The sequence below is a fragment of the Leuresthes tenuis genome, unplaced genomic scaffold (assembly GCF_036924035.1).
Source record: "Leuresthes tenuis unplaced genomic scaffold, fLeuTen1.0.hap1 SCAF_9, whole genome shotgun sequence".
In the NCBI taxonomy this organism is placed as follows: domain Eukaryota; kingdom Metazoa; phylum Chordata; class Actinopteri; order Atheriniformes; family Atherinopsidae; genus Leuresthes; species Leuresthes tenuis.
This window is the reverse complement of record NW_027325363.1, coordinates 25,518,369-25,542,489: the sequence shown is the minus strand read 5'-3', so window position 1 is coordinate 25,542,489 and position 24,121 is coordinate 25,518,369. Positions and strand designations below refer to the sequence as shown.

At 42.0% G+C, this 24,121-nt stretch overlaps 2 non-coding genes across 2 annotated transcripts; both read left to right on the top strand.

Annotated features, from left to right (window-relative positions):
• The first annotated feature begins 6,135 nt into the window (after positions 1-6,135).
• Positions 6,136-6,249, top strand: LOC140314852 (U5 spliceosomal RNA). Its single transcript, XR_011917183.1, has one exon. It is a non-coding gene; the product is annotated as a U5 spliceosomal RNA (small nuclear RNA).
• A 300-nt stretch (positions 6,250-6,549) lies between these two features.
• LOC140314898 (U2 spliceosomal RNA) lies at positions 6,550-6,740 on the top strand. Its single transcript, XR_011917225.1, has one exon. It is a non-coding gene; the product is annotated as a U2 spliceosomal RNA (small nuclear RNA).
• The last annotated feature ends 17,381 nt before the right edge of the window (positions 6,741-24,121 follow it).

Genomic DNA, 24,121 nt, shown 5'->3' with positions numbered 1-24,121 from the left:
TTTTTTTTTTTGATTGTGTGCCAGGGCGTTGTCTCACGTATTAGATTATGCTTAAGATACGAATGGGTTTATCAGTCACATCAGATATCCATACATACTGATCCTCCCGTAATAAAATGGTCGGATCTTATCAAACACACTTTGTTTCTTGTGACAATCAAGTCAGCGAAACAGCGTATACACGTCAAGACACTGAATCAACTTTGCTACAAGAACTCATAAGTTTGGCAGTATTGCTCTGCCGTCAGCAATCATACACCCATTTTCAAATCAAACCAAGACGGCTTTGCTTTGCGGTAAGACGTATTGCATCACTTCCTGTTGCTTTGTGTGTGTGCACTGTGACAGTTCTCGCTCTTCTTGAACTACTAATAATCACCTTATTTCTCCCTATAATTTACACATCTTGCATAATTAACTCTATCCCATACTTGTTATATTCTAACGCTCACTCTTACAGATCTTTAGTTTTTATTTTTCACTTTTTAGCGTTGTGTCTGGTTCTCTAGCTTAGCATGGCTACCAGTTCTCTTCCTCTATCTCCTGCTTTCACCTGCTCCGTGTGTCAGATGTTTAGTTACTCCTCTGCCTCCTTTAGTGGTAATGGTACATGTAACAAATGTAGTCTTTTTGTAGTTTTGGAGGCAAGGTTATCTGAATTGGAAGCTCGGCTCTGCACTGTTGAAAACCACCCGATAGCGAGCCAGGCCCCTTTAGTCAGTGCGGAGCCACCTAGCGTAGCTAGCTCTGTTAGTCGTCCCCGAGCAGATCCCGAGCAGCCGGGACTTAAGAGTGGCTGGGTGACTGTCAGGAAGAGGAGTCATAGTCCTAAAGTCAAGCCCGTGGTTCACCATCAACCTGTCCACGTTTCAAATAGATTTTCTCCACTCAGCGACACACCCGCTGAGGACAAAACCCTGGTAATTGGCAGCTCTATAGTCAGAAACGTGGCATTAGAGACATCAGCGACCATAGTCAAATGCATTCCAGGGGCCAGAGCGGGCGACATAGAATCCTATTTAAAACTGCTGGCTAAGGATAAACGTAAATACGGTAAAATAGTTATTCACGTCGGCGGTAATGACACCCGGTTACGCCAATCGGAGGTCACTAAAATTAATGTTGCATCGGTGTGTAATTTTGCCAAAACAATGTCGGACTCCGTAGTTTTCTCTGGACCCCTGCCAAATCTGACCAGTGATGACATGTTTAGCCGCATGTCCTCATTCAATCGCTGGTTGTCTAGATGGTGTCCAGCAAACAACGTGGGCTACATAGATAATTGGCAATCTTTCTGGAGAAAACCTGGTCTGATGAGGAGAGACGGCATCCATCCCACTTTGGAAGGAGCTCTTCTAATTTCTAGAAATATGGACGAATTTATTAGTCATCCAAAAACATGACATCCCAGGGTTGAGACCAGGATGCAGAGTTGTAGTCTTACACACTTGTCTGCGGCTTCCCACCTGATGCTGCCCCCCCCTCAATCAAAAAACACAAAAGGAGCAAATCCTCTTGTGCAAAAAAAATTTAAAACAAAAACTTTAACTGAACAAAAACATCAAACTATTAAATGTGGTTTGCTGAATATTAGATCTCTCCCTTTGAAGTCTCTGTTAGTGATTTGATTTGTGATCATCATATTTTGTCTTACAGAAACCTGGCTGCAGCAGGAGGATCATGTTAGCATTAATGAATCAACTCCCTCTGACTATTTAAATGTTCATGTTCCTAGAACCACAGGTAGAGGAGGAGGAGTGGCAGCTATCTTCAGATCAGGGTTACTAATCAGTCCTAGACCCAAGATTAGTTTTAGCTCTTTTGAATCTCTGATTCTCAGTTTTTCCCACCCAAAGTGGAAATCACAAAAACCTCTTGTGTTTGTTGTTGTGTATCGTCCACCTGGCCCTTATTCTGAGTTTCTCTCTGAATTCTCAGAGTTTTTATCCCAGTTAGTGCTGAGTACAGATAAAGTCATTGTAGTGGGTGACTTTAATATTCATGTAGATGTTGAAAATGACAGCCTAAATATTAACTTTAATTCTATATTAGACTCTATTGGATTTTCTCAAAGTGTTCACAGACCTACTCACTGCCTTAATCATACCATTGACCTTGTGCTGACTTATGGCATTGAGAGTGAACAGTTAACAGTGTTCCCTCATAACCCTGTCTTGTCTGACCATTTTTTAATAACTTTTGAATTTACATTACTTGACTACACGGTTTCTGAGAAGAATTCTACATATAGAAGGTGTCTGTCAGAGAATGCTGTAACCAGATTTAAAGAGTTGATTTCATCATCCTTTTCTTCACTGCCATGTGCTGATATGACACAGGATGGCTACCTAAATTTTACTCCAGTAGAACTTGACTCTCTTGTTGACAGCACTACAGCTTCAATGCGTACAACACTGGACAATGTTGCCCCTCTGAAAAGGAAGGTAATCAGTCAGAAGAGGTTGGCTCCTTGGTATAATTCACAGCTGCGTGCGTTAAAGCAGACTGCAAGAAAGCTGGAGAGACAGTGGCGTTCCTCTAATTTAGAAGAGTCTCAATTAGTCTGGAAAGATAGTTTAATAACGTATAAGAAAGCACTTCGTAAAGCTAGAACTGCTTATTATTCATTATTGATAGAAGAGAATAAGAATAATCCCAGGTTTCTTTTCAGCACTGTTGCCAGGCTGACAAAGAGTCTGAGCTCTGTTGAGCCATGTATTCCTTTAACTCTCAGCAGTGATGATTTCATGAGATTCTTCATCAATAAAATTGTTTCTATCAGAGAGAAGATTAATGGAATCCTTCCCATTATTATCACTGATGTATCATCAAGTAGAGGAGCTTTAGAAGTATCTTTCGAACCTGAATTGTATTTAGACAGCTTCTGTCCAGTTGATCTTTCTGAGCTAACAACAGCAATAGTCTCTTCTAAACCATCAACTTGTATGTTAGACCCAATCCCAACCAGACTGTTCAAGGAGGTTTTCCCCTTAATTGACACTTCCATATTGGATTTGATCAATCGGTCTTTGTTGATAGGATATGTACCTCAGACTTTTAAGGTTGCTGTAATTAAACCTTTACTTAAAAAACCTACTCTTGATTCAGAAGTGTTGGCTAATTATCGACCTATATCCAATCTCCCTTTTTTGTCCAAAGTTCTTGAAAAAATAGTTGCAGTTCAACTTTGTGATCATTTACATAGAAATAATCTGTTTGAAGAGTTTCAGTCAGGATTCAGAGTGCATCATAGCACAGAAACAGCACTGGTGAAAGTTACCAATGATCTCCTGTTAGCTTCTGATAGCGGACTTGTTTCTGTGCTTGTCCTGTTGGATCTCAGTGCTGCATTTGATACGATCGATCACAGCATTCTGTTACAGAGACTTGAACATGTTATTGGGATTAAAGGAACTGCATTAGGCTGGTTTAAGTCATATTTATCTGATAGATTCCAGTTTGTTCTTGTAAATGAAGAATCTTCCTCACACGTTGGAGTAAGTCATGGAGTTCCTCAGGGTTCTGTGCTTGGACCGATTCTTTTTACTTTATACATGCTTCCATTAGGTAACATTATCAGACAGCATGGCATAAATTTCCATTGTTATGCTGATGATACTCAGCTGTACTTATCTATGAAACCAGATGAAACCTACAGGTTGGTCAGGCTACAAGCCTGTCTTAAAGACATAAAGACCTGGATGACTCAGAACTGTCTGCTTTTAAATTCAGACAAAACTGAAGTTGTTCTCTTTGGACCTGAGCGCTTCAGGGAGAAATTGTCTAGTTATATAGTTACTCTAGATGGTATTTCCTTGGCTTCTAGTTCTACAGTGAGGAACCTTGGAGTTATTTTTGACCAGAATTTATCATTTGACGCACATATAAAACTGGTTTCTAGGACTGCCTTCTTTCACCTTCGTAATATTGCCAAAATCAGGAACATCCTGTCTCAAGGTGATGCAGAGAAACTAGTTCATGCATTTGTTACTTCAAGATTGGACTACTGTAATTCCTTATTATTGGGCTGTCCCACATATTCTCTGAAAAGCCTCCAGCTGATCCAAAATGCTGCAGCCAGAGTTCTGATGAGAACTAACAGGAGAGATCATGTTTCTCCAGTTTTAGCTTCTCTTCATTGGCTCCCTGTTAAATTCAGAATAGAATTTAAGATTCTTCTTCTCACATATAATGTTCTTAATGACCGAGCGCCATCATATCTTAAAGATTTAATTGTAAGATATTTTCCTAACAGAGCACTTCGCTCCCAAACTGCAGGTTTACTTGTTGTTCCCAGAGTTTCTAAAAGTAGAATGGGAGGTAGAGCCTTCAGTTATCAGGCCCCTCTCTTGTGGAATAAGCTGCCAGTAAATGTCCGGGAAGCAGACACCCTTTCCACTTTTAAGATTAGGCTTAAAACTTTTCTTTTCGATAAAGCTTATAGTTAGGGATGGCTCAGGTAATCCTGAAACATCCCATAGTTAAGCTGCTATAGGCTTAGACTGCTGGGGGACCTCATCTGTCACACCTTTCCTCACTTTGCTCTCTTTTTCCCCCTGTTTAATTTCAAAATTGATTTTATGTACATGTGACATTATTGTGGTTATTAACCTATGTTTCCCTGTTCCAACAGATATCCTTTGAATGGCGTTATGGTGTTTTTCCCCCCTCTTTTCCCTCTTTTCTGTCTTCTCAAACCCCAGCTGGTCGAGGCGGATGGCCACCCTTCCTGAGTCTGGTTCTGCCAGAGGTTTCTTCCTGTTAAAAGGGAGTCGTTCCTTTCCACAGTTGCCACAGGCACGCTCAGGACGGGAGATTGGACTGAAGACACATTTCGGTGCAATCTGTTGGTTTCCTTAGCTAGGATATTAATTTTTTTAATTAGCTCTATATGAATTAATTGGATTATGATTACAATGAATTGAATTCCAATTGGCTTGAATTGGACTATATTACTTAAGTGCCTTGAGATGACAATTGTTGTAATCTGGCGCTATATAAATAAAATTGAATTGAATTGAATTGAATTGAATTGAATTGAATTTTATTTTCGTGAGACATGTTCAGGCACCTGTTCATCTACTGTTCTATCACTATGAATTAGTTTATCTATTATCAGTAAGGATACTTCTACAACTACTATCAAAGTATGTCCGGACTTCTTTTGTTGTCAGTTGCTATGTATGAATAAGTGGGTAGCTACTGACAAGCATTAAGCATGTCACACAGCCCAAACATATAACATTTCAGGACACACAACACAGTTAACAACCACAGTGAAGCGTGTCAAAGCCCAAACATGTAACATTCAACAGGACACTTACACAACACATTCAAATCAAACAGTCAGACAACATACAAGAACATATACCCCAGCCGGCATTGCTCCCTGCCTATTTTCCTACAGCTCACTATGTGTGCGCACACCTTTATTCACAAACTCTTCAACTTATACTTTTTTACCGAAGCTGCTACAGCTCGATTGGCCGAATACCCTTAGATCCTATTTCGGTGAATTTGACATCTGCCTTACATGTAACAGATTAGCGGTTTAGCAGTTTTAATTTAGTTTGAGTGAAGGAATTCATTTTATAGCAAAATTCGAAATCGTGAAGAACTCATGAAAGTAAGCTTATTCTCGGATTCCTGAAACTTTAGATTTGCTCTTTCGTTTACTGCAAAGTACAACGTTGTTTTTTTTGTTTAAATCTTTCTAGACATGGTAAATATGAAGGACAAAGCAGTTTTAACATAGTTTGAGTGAAGGAATTAATTTTATAGATAATATCCCAAGAGTCTGCTGAGAAAAGAGAGTGAATGCGAAGTAGACTTTAACATGGCTCTGGGAGCGAGCCGAGTGTGGGCTAACCGGGAGAATTGCTTGAAAGAAACGCGACACCGAATGAGCGGTCAGAACAAAGCCTCAATACGGTGTTCCCGTGGTGTTTTTGTTGCTGCCTTGTCTTTTGCACAGAGTAAAAGACAAGGCAGCCATCGAATAGGGCCCGATTGTTCCTACTTGGTCAGCCAAGGAGCAAGGGGGGGGAGCAAGCGTCTCAACCAAGCAAAGCTCACCATGGGGAAGGTGGCTATGCCAACTAGCCTGATGCCCTGCTCCCACAGTGACGGATAATCGTACTCTGGTTTCTCTTCATAACGTACAAGTCTTTCGCCTTTTACTAAAGACTTCCGTGGAGAGCAGCACTAATGAGTTGTTTCTACTTTTGGCAGGCTTTACCTTTGCGGGTGAAGCCCTTTCTGTCTGTGCAAAAGAAATCTTGTTACTGTGTAGAGTGACTTCTCTGAGTAGAGTCGCCTTACTTGTTGCGACTGTGCCGATGTTCGAAGCTGGAGTGCAAAGTTGTTGCTTGAATGGTGCTTGCTGGAGCGTGCGGGAGTGCAAAGTTATACCATTTAAAAGTGCTGAAGAGTGCTCAGTGCAGCGGAGGTGCAAAGTGACACTCTGGCCACCTATGGCCATAAAAAGAACACCGCTACAAGTGCGCATTGTGCCAGGAAGGGCCCTCGGACGTGAACCAGTGGACAGTTATCGCTTCTCGGCCTTTTGGCTAAGATCAAGTGTAGTATCTGTTCTTATCAGTTTAATATCTGATATGTCCTCTATACGAGGACTACATATTAAATGGATTTTTAGCAATAGGAGTTGAAAATGGAGCTTGCTCCGTTCACTCCAAGCATTGACCCGGTACTGCAGTGCCACTGGGAACGGTGCACTCTTCTCTGCTCTTGTGAAAAAGCCAACAGCGGTGCAGGATGGAAGTTTCAGGGAGCCCAAGATGAAACTTTCGTTTAGTCTGCTGAGAAAAAAGAGTGAATGCGAAACGGGACATGCAGTACATTGTTCTGGGCTAACATGAACATCACAATCAGAAGAGAACCCACACCACAAGTAGCATATCTCCACATTCCCAAAGGGCAGAACTTCACTTGCTTCACTCAAGGAAATGAGACGCATCTGTGTAAAAGCAAGGGCTGCCCACAGGGAGGAGCCTGGATGGGAGCTCTAAACATCACTTCTGAGTGCCAAGACGGAATTGCCACAGCAACTGGAGAAGGCTCCCCAACCAACATGTCCACACCATCGAACGGGACGTACCTCATCCAGAACGGGTGGTGGTTATGCGGACATAATGTATATCCGATGTTGCCCATCAACTGGACGGGAGTCTGTGCACCGGTGTGGGTCACCGACCACACCTATAAGATCTACCGTGGCCAACTACCCTCCCTTCATAAGCGACAACAGAGAAGTGTCGCAATCTTCAAACCACACAATCCTTTCTGGAGCTCAGATGTCCCATTCGAACATAACGTTTGAAGCACAGGCTCAAAAGTTATACATTCCCTTTTCCCTTGGGATGGTATTGGAAAACATGCACTGTATATTGAGACTCTGAATTACTGCTTACAGTCTTTTGTCAACTTTTCTTTGCAGGTGGAAAATGGCCAGAATCGTGAGCTCCAAGCCACACGGCTGATGGTTCTCCAGAACAGAATGGCTCTGGACTTGCTCACCGCAGCACAAGGTGGAGTGTGTCACATTATAGGTACTTCTTGCTGTACCTATATCCCTGGAGAAAATGACACCCACATAAACGAAGCAATGGCCTCCCTGCTCAACCTGCAACAAACCATGTCACAAGAGAAAGCGCAACAACAATGGAACTTTCTCGCATGGATGATATTGGCACCTGGTGGCAACCAATATTAAAGATCGTGACCCCCGTCTTCTGTGTATTGGTCTTGTTCTGTGTGTGATTCCCTGTTTCAAGTCTGTGATCACTAAGACGGCTACTTCCACCATGGTGAACCTACAACTGCTCCGCCAACCCACAGAAGATGATGATGATTTTAGTAAATGGCAAATGGACTTGTACTTGTATAGCGCTTTTCTAGTCTAGCTGACCACTCAAAGCGCTTCACTACATGCCGCATTCACCCCACTCACACGGCACGTCTTAAGATACTTAACTACGTGCTTTTTCTAATCATTCATACACACATTCATACCCCTGTGATACACTGGGAGGCAACGTGGGGTTCAGTGTCTTGTCCAAGGACGCTTTAACATGTAGTCCGGGGAACCCAGAGTCGAACCACCGACCTTCCGATTGGTGGGCGACTGCTCTTTCTCCTGAGATACAGCCGCCCCAAAGTGATAACTTTGTGATGTTATCACATAACTTAGTGATGACTATGATAACTGTTCTTAAACTGTGTAAAGCATAAAGAAACTAAGAATGACCTCTACATTGAAAATGTCCAAAACAAGTGATGTAGAATGATGTACTGTTTCTGCCTACCACAGTGAACGAAAAGAAACTTTGCGTGCTTCGCATGAAATGATTGCATATGTTTTTGTTTTTTGTATCTCATTCGACAAACAGGAGGGAAATGTTAGGGTTTTTAACATTTATCTCATGATATACCCTGTGTTACAATTACCTTACTACGCTTTAATTGCATTGCTATGCTTTAATTGCATTTCCCACACTATACCACGTATATATCCTATATGACATATACTGCATTAGTTCCAGTCATGTGGCGAGGAAATAAGGGTGCTTGTGAACAAAGGAAGATGCCTCAGGACGGAGTCTTCCAGAGGTCAACCGAGTTCACCCGAGTTTACACTACAAACCAACAATGGCTGATTCACACAAGTTTATTGATGTATCTCTTTGTATGATTGTCGTCAAGGTCTCACACTCTAATTGGCAGATCTGCCTCCATACGTAAATGCATACGTAAACAACCGACGTTCTGAATTTTCTATGAAACCCTTTGTTTTGTAAAGCTCTTCCCCCTTTCTTATCTCTGAATAAAACCAGGCTGCTGCAATGAGGGAGTCGGAGATTGTTGTTGGTCGCTTAGACACATACACCTGTGGCTGAAGCGGCGACGGCTCTCCCCTTTTGCAAAAGCTGAACTTTATATTGATCTCTTGTGCGGTTCTTTCTGTTTAAGGTGGGACTTCGTTAGCAAGAACGAAAAACCCCATCACCGACCATAGTAAAAAAGCGGGTGAGAAAAGGTGCGAGTGTCAAACCATACATGATCAAAACAGGGAGCGGAGGTGTTTGGCTGCGACAAGGTGTGAATGTCCACCCATAATTAATGAAAAACGGGCAACAAGTAGGTTTGAATGCCCAACCATACATCATCAAAAGCAGGAGTGGATGTGTTCGGCTACAAGAAGGTTTGAATGTCTGAAAATAGTTTGTAAAAAGCGGGTAAGAAAAGGTTCGAATGCCCGAACATACACCATCAAAAGAGGGAGCGGAGGTGTTCCGCTGTAAGAAGGTGTGAATGTCCGACCATAGTTGGTAAAAAGCGGGTAAGAAAAGGTTAAAATACCCGACTGTACACAATCAATAGCGGGAGCGGAGTTGTTCGGCTACTAAAAGGTGTGAAAGTCCGACCATGGTTTGTAAAAAGCGGGTAAGAAAAGGTGCGAATGCCCGACAATGTATGATCAAAAGAGGGAGCGGAGGTTTTCAGCTGCAAGAAGGTCTGAATGTCCAACCATAATTTGTAAAAACCGGGGAAGAAAAGGCTCGAAAGCCCGACTATACACCATCAAAAGCGGGAGCGGAGGTGTTCAGCTGCAAGAAGGTCTGAATGTCCATCAATAATTGCTAGAAAACATGAAAGAAAATTTTCGAATATCAAACCGCACATGATCATAAGCGGGAGAGGAGGTGTTCAGCTGCAAGAAGGTGTGAATGTCCACCCATAATTCCTGAAAAATAGTAAGAAAAGGTGCGAATGCCCAACCATACATTATCAAAAGCAGGTGTGAATGTCAGATAATTTGCAAAAAGCTGATGAGAAAGGGTTAAAATGCCCGACTATACACCATCAAATGCGGGAGCGGAGTTGTTTGGCTGTGAGTAGGTGTGAATCTCCGACCATAATTAATGAAAAATGTGATAGAAAAGGTAAGAATAACGGTCCATATATCATCAAAAGCGAGAGAGGTGGTGTTCGGCTGCAAGTAGGTGTGAATGTCCAGCCATAATTACTCACAAACGGGTAAGAAAAGGTAGTATTGCGAGACCATACATGCTCAAAACAGGGAGCGGAGGTGGTTCAGCTGCAAGAAGGTGTGAATGTCAGACTAAAGTTCAAATATATTAACAAAAGCGGGAGGAGAGGTCTTCGGATGAGAGTGGTTGAAAATCTCCAACCATTATCTATAAAATGCGGTGAAAAAAAAGGTGTGATAGAACACTAAAAGGTGGAGCAGAAGTGTTCGGTTGCAAGAAGGTGTGAATGTCCGACTATATTTGGTGAAAAGCAGGTGAAGCAAGGTCTGAATGCCCAACCTTACATCATCAAAAGCGAGATAAGAGGTGTTTGGCTGAAAGAAGGCCATAGTTTGCAAAAAGCGGGTAAGGTGCGAATGACCGACTAAATATCAACAAAAGTGGGGGCGGAGGTCATCGGATGCAAGTGGGTGTGAATATCCCACCATACAAGTATGGTGGAGAGGAAGCTGTGAATGGCCAACCATAGTTTGCAAAAAGCGGGTGAGAAAAGGTGCGAATGTCCAACCATACATGATCAAAACAGGGAGCGGAGGTGTTTCGCTGCGACAAGGTGTGAATATCCACCCATAATTAATGAAAAGCGGGCAACAAGTAGGTTCGAATGCCCAACCATACATCATCAAAAGCAGGAGTGGATGTGTTCGGCTACAAGAAGGTTTGAATGTCCGAGCATAGTTAGTAAAAAGCGGGTAAGAAAAGGTTCGAATGCCCGAACATACACCATCAAAAGAGGGAGCGGAGGTTTTCGGCTACAAGGTTTGAATGTCCGACCATAGTTTGTAAAAAGCGGGTAAGAAAAGGTTAAAATACCCGACTGTACACAATCAATAGCGGGAGCGGAGTTGTTCGGCTACAAGAAGGTGTGAAAGTCCACCCATTGTAAAAAGCGGTTAACAAAAGGTTTGAATGCCCGAATATATACCATCAAAAGCGGAAGCGGAGGTGTTCGACTGCAAGTAGGTGTGAATGTCAGATCATAATATCCAAAAAGCTGATGAGAAAGGGTGAGAATGCCCGAGTATACACCATCAAATGCGGGAGCGGAAGTATTCGGCTGTGAGTAGGTGTGAATGTCCGACCATAATTGCTGAAAAATGTGTTAGAAAAGGTAAGAATGCTGGACCATACATCATCAAAAGTGGTTGAGGTGGTGCAGTAGAAGAAGTTGAAATCGATCTAGACATTGCTAAATATGAAGGACAAAGCAGTTTCCACTTGGTTTGAGTGAAGGAATGAATTTTATAGCAAAATCCGAAATCATGCATAACTCCTCAAAAGGAACGTATTGCTCAACCAAAGGGATGCTTCTTTCTCATTCAGGGTATATGAGGAACTTTATGCTTGATACATTTTAGACATGTATAAATATGAAGGACAAAGCAATTTTAACTTGGTTTGAGCAAAGCAATTCATTTTATAGGAAAATCCGAAATCGTGCAGAACTCACGAAAGTAAGCTTTTTCTCGGCTTCCTGATCCTCCAGTGTTGCTCTTTCCTATACTGCAAAATAAAACCTTGTTCTTTGTTGAAATCGATCTAGACATTGATAAATATGAAGGACAAAGCAGTTTTCACTTGTTTGTGTGAAGGAATTCATTGTATACATAAAATCCCAAATCATGCAGAACGTATGAAAATAAGCTTATTCTCGGATTCCTGATCCTTCAGTGTTGCTCTTTCTTCTTCTGCAAAATACAATGTTGTTCTTTGTTGAAATCGATCTAGACATTGATAAATATGAAGTTGAAAGCAGTTTTCACTTGGTTTGAGTGAAGGAATTCATTTTATAAATAAAATCCCAAATCATGCAGAACGTATGAAAAGAAGCTTATTCTCGGATTCCTGATCCTTCAGTGTTGCTCTTTCTTCTACTGCGAAGTACAATGTTGTTCTTTGTTGAAGTCAATCTAGACATTGATAAATATGAAGGACAAAGCAGTTTTAACTTGGTTTGAGTGAAGGAATTCATTTTATACATAAAATCCAAAATCATGCAGAACGTATGAAAAGAAGCTTATTCTCGGATTCCTGATCCTTCAGTGTTGCTCTTTCTTCGACTGCAAAGTACAATGTTATTCTTTGTTGAAGTCGATCTAGACATTGATAAATATGAAGGACAAAGCAGTTTTATCTTGGTTTAAGTGAAGGAATTAATTTTATACATAAAATCCCAAATCATGCAGAACGTATGAAAAGAAGCTTATTCTCGGATTCCTGATCCTTCAGTGTTGCTCTTTCTTCTACTGCAAAATCCAATGTTGTTCTTTGTTGAAGTTGATCTAGACATTGATAAATATGAAGGACAAAGCAGTTTTCACTTGGTTTGAGTGAAGGAATTCATTTTATAAATAAAATCCCAAATCATGCAGAACGTATGAAAAGAAGGTTATTCTCGGATTCCTGATCCTTCAGTGTTGCTCTTTCTTCTACTGCGAAGTATAATGTTGTTCTTTGTTGAAGTCAATCTAGACATTGATAAATATGAAGGACAAAGCAGTTTTAACTTGGTTTGAGTGAAGGAATTCATTTTATACATAAAATCCCAAATCATGCAGAACGTATGAAAAGAAGCTTATTCTCGGATTCCTGATCCTTCAGTGTTGCTCTTTCTTCGACTGCAAAGTACAATGTTATTCTTTGTTGAAGTCGATCTAGACATTGATAAATATGAAGGACAAAGCAGTTTTATCTTGGTTTGAGTGAAGGAATTAATTTTATACATAAAATCCCAAATCATGCAGAACGTATGAAAAGAAGCTTATTCTCGGATTCCTGATCCTTCAGTGTTGCTCTTTCTTCTACTGCAAAATCCAATGTTGTTCTTTGTTGAAGTCGATCTAGACATTGATAAATATGAAGTTAAAAGCAGTTTTAACATAGTTTGAGTGAAGGAATCCATTTTATAGATAAAATCCGAAATCGGTCAGAACTCATGAAAGCAAGCTTATACTCGGATTCCTGAAACTTTAGATTTGCTCTTTCTTTTACTGCAAAGTACAACGTTGGTTTTTTTTTTTGTTTAAATCTTTCTAGACATGGTAAATATGAAGGACAAAACAGTTTTAACATAGTTTGAGTGAAGGAATGCATTTTATAAGCAAAATCCCAAATCATGCAGAACTCATGAAAAGCTTTTTCTCGGATTTCTGAACCTTTGCTCTTTCTTTTACTGCAAAATACAACGTTGTTTTTTGTTGAAATCTATCTAGACATTGATAAATACCAGCTGGCAACATCTCTGCTGCCGCTTTTGATCATTTATGGTTGGGCATTCTTACCTTTTCTTACCCGCTTTTTACAAATTATGATCTGACATTCACACCTACTCTCGACCACCTTCTCTCCCGCTTGATATTGAAAATTTTCTTTCATGTTCCTCCGCTCCCTCATTTGATGGTGTATGTTCGGGCATTCGAACCTTTCCTTACCCGCTTCTTACAAACTATAGTCGGACATTCAAACCTTCTTGTAGCCGAACACATCCACTCCTGCTTTTGATGATGTATGGTTGGGCATTCGCACCTTTTCTTACCTATTTTTCAGTAATTATGGGTGGACATTCAGACCTTCTTACAGCCGAACACCTCCGCTGCCGCTTTTGATGGTGTATAGTCTGGCTTTCAAGCCTTTTCTTCCCCGGTTTTTACAAATAATGGTTGGACATTCAGACCTTCTTGCAGCAGAAAACCTCCCCTCCCTCTTTTGATCATACATTGTCGGGCATTCGCACCTTGTCTTACCCGCTTTTTACAAACTTTAGTCGAACATTCACACCTTCTTGCAGCTGAACACATCCTCTCCTGCTTTTGATCATATATGGTTGGGCATTCGCACCTTTCTTTATCCATTTTTGAGGAATTATGGGTGGACATTCAGACCACACATAATTCAGACATTCAGACCTTCTTGCAGCCGAAAACCTCATGAAAACCTCATACATTGTCGGGCATTCGCACCTTGTCTTACCCGCTTTTTACAAACTTTAGTCGGACATTCACACCTTCTTGCAGCTGAACCACCTCCGCTCCCTCTTTTGATGGTGTATGTTCGGGCATTCGAACCTTTCCTTATCCGCTTTTTACAAACTTTAGTTGGACATTCACACCTCCTTGCAGCTGAACCACCTCCGCTCTCTGTTTTGATCATGTATGTTCTGGCAATACTACCTTTTCTTACCCGTTTGTGAGTAATTATGGCTGGACATTCACAGCTTCTTGCAGCCGAACACCTCTCCCGCTTTTGATGATGAATGGTCCGGCATTCTAACACATTTTTCTGCAATTATGGTCGGACATTCACACCTACTCCCAGCCGAACACCCCTGCTCCCGCATTTGATGGTGTATAGTTGGGCATTCTCACCCTTTCTCATCAGCTTTTTGCAAATTATGATCTGACAACCTACTTGCAGTCAAACAGCTCTGCTCCCGCTTTTGATTATGTTTGGTTAGATATTCTAACCTTTTCTTAACTGCTTTTTACAAACTATAGTCGGACATTCAAACCTTCTTGTAGCCGACAACACATCCACTCCTGCTTTTGATGATGTATGGTTGGGCATTCTCACCTTTTCTTACCCATTTTTCAGTAATTATGGGTGGATTCACACCTTCTTGCAGCTGAACAACTCCTCTCCCGCTTATGATCATGTGCGGTTTGATATTCGAAAATTTTCTTTCATGTTTTAAAGCAATTATTGATGGACATTCAAATCTTCTTGTAGCCGAACACATCCACTCCTGCTTTTGATGATGTATGGTTGGGCATTCGCACCCTTTTTTACCCATTTTTCAGGAATTATGGGTGGATATTCAGACCTTCTTGCAGCCGAAAACCTCCGCTCCCTCTTTTGATCATACATTGTCGGGCATTCGCACCTTGTCTTACCCGCTTTTTACAAACTATAGTCAGACATTCACACCTTGCAGCTTAACCACCTCCGCTCCCTGTTTTGATCATGTATGGTCTGGCAATACTACCTTTTCTTACCCGTTTGTGAGTAATTATGTCTGGACATTCACACCTACTTGGAGTCGAACCACCTCCGCTCCCTGTTTTGATCATGTATGGTCTGGCAATACTACCTTTTCTTACCCGTTTTTCTCACAGACTATTCTACCAACAACAACTTGGAAACCACAATCGACTCTCTAGATGCAGAAAAAGCATTTTATGGAGTGAACTGGAAATTTTTATTCACAGCATTAAACAAATTCGGGTTTGGGTCACACTTCATCAACTGGATAAGGATATTATATAGCTCCCCAAATGCGTGTGTCAGGAAAATGATCAAACCTCTCCAAGCTTCAGTCTGCAGAGAGGTACAAGACGGGGTTGCCCACTTTCTCCCTCACTTTTTGCTATTTTCATCGAACCTTTGGCAGCTGCTATCAGACAAGATAGAAATATTAAAGGCATCCAACCCCAAAATATTGAGCATAAAATAAGTCTTTATGCAGATGATGTTTTATTTTTCATTCAGAACTCTCAAACGTCTCTCACTCACACGATCACACTCATAAATAAATTCTCAGCACTTTCTGACTACTCTATCAACTGGTCTAAGACCACAGTTCTGCCCATTAACTGTAGAGTCCAGAATATACCTGCGATCACTTTACAGTCAGGAAATATTAGATATTTAGGCATAAACATTTCCTCCAGGCTCTCAGAGCTAACAAAGCTAAATTATGTGCAATTATTAAAGAGAGTAGAGGACGATCTCTCTTGTTGGAAGTCCTTACCTATATCACTTATGGGGAGAGTTACAACCATTAAAATGATGATACTACCAAAAGTTAACTATTTGTTCTCAATGATCCCCATAAAACCATCTGCTATTTGGTTTAAGTCACTAGATTCATGCATCTCCAAATTTCTGTGGAAAAACAAACCACCACGTATTAGTTTAAAAACCCTACAGAAGGCCAAGGACAGTGGTGGATTAGATTTACCTCATTTTCAGCACTATTCCTTAGCCAATAGGTTACAATATATATCAAAATGGTTTAAACCTTGTTGTTGTCACAGTTCCCAGAGACGTTGTAATCATTGAGGATTCTATAATCACCCACTCAATAGAGGCACGTGTTGCAGATTGATGACACTGAATCTTCTTCTCTGTTCATTGCTGGCATCATTCCCACTATCGTAAGTGTTCGTGGCATTGTTAGCCTCTTCTTCTGGATCTTGATATCGAGCATCCTTTTGTATTTCTGGTTTGTCAGTCCTCTCTCTTCGTTCACCGGAGTCTTCGTCTCTTTGTCCTTGAGTTTGGGGATTTTTTCTTCTTTTGATGCCTTGACACAGTGTGACAGGTGATACCACGTGGGAGATCCTTTAACTTGGACTGCTGTCCCTGTGCTGCGAAATGGCTGTGCTGCTCAAATGGTCTCTCCTTCATCATATACACAGTTATTTATACATCACCTTCCACCATGAAGCGTTGTCCCTTTTTCTTTCTCTCTTTGTTCTTAAAATGCGGTTATGCATGTCTAAACCAATCCATTAAATAAGATCATTTTGGCAGTAAAGCGATCTACAATGTGCTTGGTCCCAAAGCTGCTCATCTGTGGTAAACAGCTCTTCAGAAAGGCATTCTTCAATTGATTTCACTAATTTTATTTTTATTTTAATAATTTTGTGATTTCCTACAAAACTACACTTCTTCTCCCATCTGTCTGAGTATTTAATATTGTCTGGGTCCCGTTAAAACATGTATTTTTCCCATCTAATTCCTTGTTTGCTTTAAAACAAGTATTCCCCATTTTCTATCCCTTCAGTAGCCAACCAGTTTGTATGGAGTACACTGGAGCAACTTGACTGATCAGTAAAACACTGCTTTTGTTGTCACTGCAAGGCTTCCCCCGTCGGTTGTTTCACTGAGACACTACTGAGTAAATATAACTCAACACAGTTTATACACATAACATTCATATACATACTAACAAACAAACAAAAAATTATTTATTTCAATTTTCTCATCTCTGTTTGAACGTACACCCAGGTAAATATTCCTGTAGTCTTCTCATACCGACTATGGACCCATTCATTGTTTAACTTCACTGTTTTACAAATCCTAATTGAATATTACACATTGACATTGAACTTTACTGGATAAGCAGGTCTTCATTGCATTAAGCAGCCTGTATGTGAGCTTCTATGTGTAAGCTGTTCTTTTTTGCATTTATCAGCAGCAAGCAATTCTTCATTGCACATGCATATGAAAATAGTAAAACAATTCCAATGCGTTAGCGAAACCTTCTGTATCAGGAGTGTCCATCATGATGCTGGGAATAGAACCTCTTTCCCAGAATAGTTCAACCTTCATTACTCAACTGATCATAACTCCGCAATGAGCACATTTCAAAGTATCATTCCTCTACATGTATTCAAAAATCTATGTGTAAATGTTTAATATTTCTTATATTTGTTGATGTCATTCTGTGTGCATGTGGCCTAAACCCAATCTCTGTGTGGCAATTTTAATTTAAACAAGTTGAACACTGCCTCTGATCATTTAAAAAAGGTGTGTACCAATATCAACCTTTCTCAGGTAATTACTGATCCTACAAAACCAAACTTAAGAGATCCTTCAAGGTTGTCCCTGATTGGCTCAATCTTAACAAATCAAAGGTAGAAAATCCGCAGTATCTGAACTTGGTGTTAGTTATCACTGCTCAATAGCCTGTATCAGAATTGCAAAAATGAAAACATTAGGTCCATGCTTGGTATCCAGATCCTGAAACATCTCCATGAGCAGGCTTTTTTTTTAACTGATCTGTTGAATAGTTATACTCATGACACTGTTAAAATCCCAGATGAAGATCTAGCACTTGACCATTTTTGTAAATCTTCTAATTACATAGTTGGTAAACACGCCCCTTTTAAAAAGTATAGAACTTAGAACAGGTCTAGTCCCTGGCTTTCAGCAGAACTGTCTTCTTTACTTTTTTTTTTTTTCCCCCTTGTTCTGTTCAGCATTATGGCAGCAGAATTGTAGTCTGAATACCTTTGATGCCAAACAGATTTGCTTTTCCAAGGGATGTTTTATAAATGTAAAGCTCCCCTTGATGCCCATTTATTTATTTCTGTTTACAATATATGACATGTAATAGAACTGAACCGGACCGGGGGACAAGGAAAGAAGAAGAGGAAAGAAAAGGAAACAGAACAAAAATAGAAACAAAAACCAGACAACCAGCTGCTACACCTGTAAAAAAGAAAACAGACAAGACATGAGGGGAATCCAGCCTTAGCGCCACCAGGAGCACCTGAAAGCAAACAAGCAGAGAAAAAACAAACACACAAACAAACAAAAACAAGCATAAGAAGCGGCAATCGCATACAACACAGCTGTGGATATAGATGACCTGAGACGACATGATAATACATCAACTGCTTAGCGACCATGCTACTGGACTAATGAATGTGTTTGTGAGAACATGCAACACCCATGGCACAGGACCTACATGATAACCGTGCTTAGTTATGAGTGTATAAGCGTACAGGGCCACAATCCACAGCCCCCCCCAAGCAATCAGAAGCAGGCAGAGAGGGCCACAAGACCCAGGCCACCAGCAGCCCCCACAGAGCACAGAACCCAGGAAGCCCACCGCAGGGGCAACCACGCATCCACCCAGAAGACTGCAGAGGAAGCCCCCGGAAAGAGCCCCCATAAGCATAGGGCAGAGGCCCTCCAGGAGCCAGGGGCAACAGCCCACCGACCCCGCCAGGCCCCAGCCACCCAGACATGGGCCGTGCACTGGACCCGGGCCCCAGGAGCCCGAGCGCCCCCAAACCCCCCGGCAGGGGCCCCACCCAATACCCAGGAGGGCCAAGCGCCCCAGACAGCCACACAGTGGGTCAGCACCTGCCCCAGCGCCCCTGGCCAAGTGCCCCGGGAGTCAAGACGTGCCCACAGGTGGGTGAAGTTGCGAGCAGCGGGGAGAGGCAACGCTGCCCCCCCCCCCCCCCCCCCCCCCCCCCCCCCCCCCCCCATCGGGAGAAGCACAGGCAGGCCAGGCGACAGCAATTCCCAGATCCAGGCCCAATCATTACCACACACACTTTCACGTTCCATACATCCACACGTCCTCCCTCCCTCGACTCCGCTGGGGTGTAGTGCAGCGGGCACACCAGGGGGCCAGCAGCCCCCCAGCCACCACAGACACCGAACCAGATGAACAATTAATTAATCCTCCAGGCCCCTCCCGCCCCGAGCACCAACCAGGAGGCAGGGGTGTGCGAAGAAGACCCCTCCCCTCACCCTTCTGACTCTTCAATATTTTCTAATAGTGAGCAATTAAAATTGAGGGGCAGCCAAACTTGTAGAACTGGGAGCGCGGCCCTCTAGGCAGCCTACATACCCAAAGAGCCCCGCCCACCAGATGCCACTCAGTGTAACCACCCCCCAAGACCTAATGTGTGTGTGTGAGTGTGTTTGATAAGTAGTAATGTCTAAGGTGTAATTAAAACAGGGGCGGGGAACTGAAGAGTGCAACCAAAGGGGAACACCTACGTGGCCCCATCCACTACACCCCACCGAACACATACGCCCCCAAAACCCTTCATGTGTGAGTATGTGCTGTGTACAGGAGCCAGAAGGGAGAGAGGTATGGGGATATACACCGGGGGAGCTACTCTCCCCCAGAGAGGGCAGCCAGGGACAGGCTGCAATAGGCATCCCCGCTACCTGGGAGCCAACACAGGGCAGGAGGGCCTGATGTCCACCAGGCTCGGGGCCTGCAGCGACCATATTCCGGAAGCTACTGTACCTCCAGAAGGTACCCATCCCGCCCCACCCCACTCAACCCAACCCCACCCCGGAGGACCTCTACAAAAAACAAACAAACAAACCACCCGGTCACAACAGTCGCAGCAGCCCGGGCCTGAGACCCACCATCACCCAGGACCCCCAAAGCCCCCCCCCCCCAAATAGGGGAAAAGCACCGCTTTCATATATTTTTGATAGTAGTTTTGGGGTGCAGATGGTTAGAAATCCTGCTACCCTAGTCGGGAGTTGTAAGTCTGGTTGGTGGAGGATATATTTCTTTGTTATTATAGACTTAAGTTGTTGATATTCTGGGAATTTATTGCTGCCTATCTCATGTTGTGATATGAGCTCATCAAATGAAATAAAATTTCCATTTTGGATTATATGTTCTAGATGTTTGATTCCCTTGATTTTCCACCGAGTAAAGTTTAGCATTTTTTTGTTTTGCAGTATGTCAGGATTGTTCCAGATGGGTGTAAGCTTACACGGGACAAGTGAGGACTTTGTTATTTTAAGAAATTCCCACCAGGCTGTCAGAGAGGTGCTGATGTTAATGCTTTTGAAACATTTGTGATTTTTTACGTTTTGACTAATAAGTGGCAGGTCAGAGATTTCCAGATTATCACACAATGCTTGTTCTATATTTATCCATGGTTCATCTATTGGGCTAGGTTTAAACCATTTTGATATATACTGTAACCTATTGGCTAAGGAATAGTGGTGAAAATTAGGTAAATCTAATCCACCACAGTCCTTGGTGAACGAATCAATACTGTTTCCTGTCCTGCTGACTGAGCTTATGAAGCTGCCGCCTGCCATGTGGTGAGGAAGGGTACTGCATGAAAATGAACGAATCACTCACTGAGACAACTCGTTACTCCGGAGTCATATAAAAAATTAGTTCATATCGAACGAATCGCTCACGAACAACACATCACTATCTATTTGACGAGTTATGCATGAATTGGGATTTTGCAATACAATTAATTCCTTCTCTAAAACCAAATTCAAACTGCTTTGTCCTTCATATTTATCTAATTCTAATCTAGTTTCAACAATAAACAACACTGTATTTTGTAGTATGAAAAAGAACCAGACCTAATTTTCAGCAATAAGCTTCTCTCGAGGAGATATGAAGGAATACAGATTTTGCTATAAAATGAAATCCTTCTATCAAACTGACTTAAAACGGTTTGTCCTTATATCTTCACTTCTGATGAAGTTTCAACAATAAACAACAAACTTTGTATTATGAGAAAGAACCAGACTCATTCTTCAGGAATCCGAAAATAAGCTCTATTTTACGGGTTATGCACGAATTCGGATTCTCCTATAAAACAAATTCCTTAACTCAAACAAAGTTAAGACTGCTTTGTCCTTCATATTTATTCATGTCTAATCAAGTTTCAACGATAAACAACGTTGTACTTTGTAGAATGAGAAAGAACTTCTTCAGCAATAAAAGCATCTCTCGACATATGACGAAATACACATTTTGCAATAAAATTAATTCCTTCTATCAGCCTGACTTAAAACTGTTTGTCCTCCTTATTTATCCACTTCAAATCAAGTTTCAACAATTAAAAAAATTTTGTAGTTTGAGAAAGAACAACTTAATCTTCAGCAATCAGTATAAAAAGAGGGTAAGAAAAGGTGACCTTTAAGACAGAACAGCTTCCACATCTCCATTTTTCTGCCTTATAGCAACTTCGGAATGAGTGGTAGAGCTTTGAGCTGTATTGCCCTTTGATACCATGTGCATTTGTGTCGTAATTGTTCATTCAACCCTTCTTTTTCACAGTTCCAGATAAGAAGTTCATTTAAGAAGGACTTGAAGGAACTTAGGAATGAGTGGTGGAGCTTTGAGCTGTATTGCCCTTTGATACCAAATGCAACCCTTCTTCTACACGGTAAAGCAGAGAGACAAGGTCAGAAAAACTGGGAAGGGCTCATCCGGGATTTGAACCCAGGACCTCTCGCACCCAAAGTGAGAATCATAACCCTAGAACAACAAGCCAAAAACAGCACTGATTTGCCTTTCATCAGAGCATGCGAACAGCTGACATGGCCACAGAATTCCAGGAATTTGTGATTGCTTTCTGTCTTCTTTGACTTTTCCAGAGCAATGAGCCTATATTGTTTGGAGCTGTAGCAGTTGGCTCTCCCTTCACTCAACATGAGTGAAGTTATTAGGGACGTACACTGAAGAGCCCACAAAAACTCCTGAGACCAATGAGGCAATACTCACCCGCCAGGTTCCAACAACTCACCACCACCTAAACTCACGTCATATTTGATCAACAAGCCCAACTTTCAGACAGAACAGGTTCCACATCTCCATTTTTCTGCCATTGATCTTCTTGAGTTCATGTCAGCAATCGGGTATCCTAAACAATCATCATGTCATTTGGATTGCATCCTAATTAGACTGTGGATTGAGGTTCTAGCTCCTATTGTCACTTCTGCACTTGAACATCTCAGTGCGTCTCTTTCAATTTTTTATGTACTACAGGCCTCTAAGCCAGGAGTAATCAGTCCATGTTTTGAAAAGCCCAATCTCCATGCTGAGTGGTATGTCGGGTTAGGTATGGTCTGATCTTTCTTATGTTTAGCAATGCAAAGCGGCATGACCGAGCAACCGAGGAGACGTAATCTTTGAAGGTTAGGTGGTCATCAATCATGACAGCCAAGTTTCTAGCAACCTTTGATGGAGCAAGAGATAGGGATTCAGTTTGGATGCAGATGCTGTGTTGCATGGTTGGTTTGGCTGGGAAGACACGCAGTTCAGTTTTTGGGAGGTTAAGTTGGAGGTGATGGTCTTTCATCCATGTTGATATGTCGGAGAGACAATCTGAGATTCGTGCTGAGACCGTGTGGTCGTCAGGTGGGAATGACAGATAGAGCTGGGTATCATCAGCATAGCATTGGTATGAGATGCCATATGATCGGATGATCTGTCCCAGTGAGGTGGTGTATATGGCAAAGAGAAGAGATCCCAGTACTGAACCTTGGGGGACCTCTGTGTCGCCACAGGTGATGCGCTGCAGAAGTGTGACCAAGCCAGGATACTTTGAATGACCGACCAGTGAGGTATGATTCAAACCAGGAGTGTGCTCTCCTTGTGATGCCCATGCTAGAGAGTATGGACAAAAAGGATACTGTGGTTTACAGTGTCAAATGCAGCCGATAAGTCGAGCAGGATAAGGACAGAGGACTCAGCTGTCGCTCTGGCTTCTTTTAAGGCTTCTGTCACAGCCAACAGAGCCGTTTCGGTGGAGTGTCAACTTTTAAACCCAGATTAGTTTGGGTCAAGGAGGTTGTTATGTGAGAGGTAATCAGTGACCTTTAAGACAGAACAGGTTCCACATCTCCATTTTTCTGCCTTCAAGCAACTTAGGAATGAATGGTAGAGCTTTGAGCTGTATTGCCCTTTGATACCAAATGCATTTGTGGGTGTTTTTATTGTCGTAATTGTTCATTCAACCCTTCTTTTTCACAGTTCCAGATAAGAAGTTAATTTAAGAAGGACTTGAAGGAACATAGGAATGAGTGGTGGAGCTTTGAGCTGTATTGCCCTTTGATAGCAAATGCAACCCTTCTTCTGCACAGTAAAGCAGAGACACAAGGTCAGAAAAGCTAGGAAGGGCTCATCCAGGACTTGAACCCGGGACTTCTCGCACCCTAAGCGTGAATCATACCACTAGACCAACGAGCCGAAATCAGCACCTTTTTGCCTTTCATGAGAGCACGCGGACAGCTGACATGGCCACAGAATTTGTGATTGCTTTCTGTCTTCTTTGACTTTTCCAGAGCAATGAGCCTATATTGTTTGGAGCTGTAGAAGTTGGCTCTCTCTTCACTCAACATGAGTGAAGTTATTAGGGACGTACACTGAAGAGCCCACAAAAACTCCTGAGACCAATGAGCCAATACTCATCCGCCAGGTTCCACCAACTCACCACCACGTAAAAGAGATATAAAAGGATACCTTCGATCAAACTCATTTTGACAGGTGACCTCTGACCTCTTATCGATCAATCAAATTAATATGACAGGTGACCTTTGTTTGACATCCGTTTGCTGACATCTGGGGATATGACTTTTGACCTCTTATCGATCGATCAAGCTATTTTGACGTGTGACCTTTGTTTGACATAGATTAGCCATCTGTTGAAGAGATCTTTGACATCTAAGGAAGGGGGTGTTTATGGCTAGGGTTAAGAATGATTACAGCTAAAGTCAGGAGGTTGTGAGAAATATGTTAGTTGAATGTT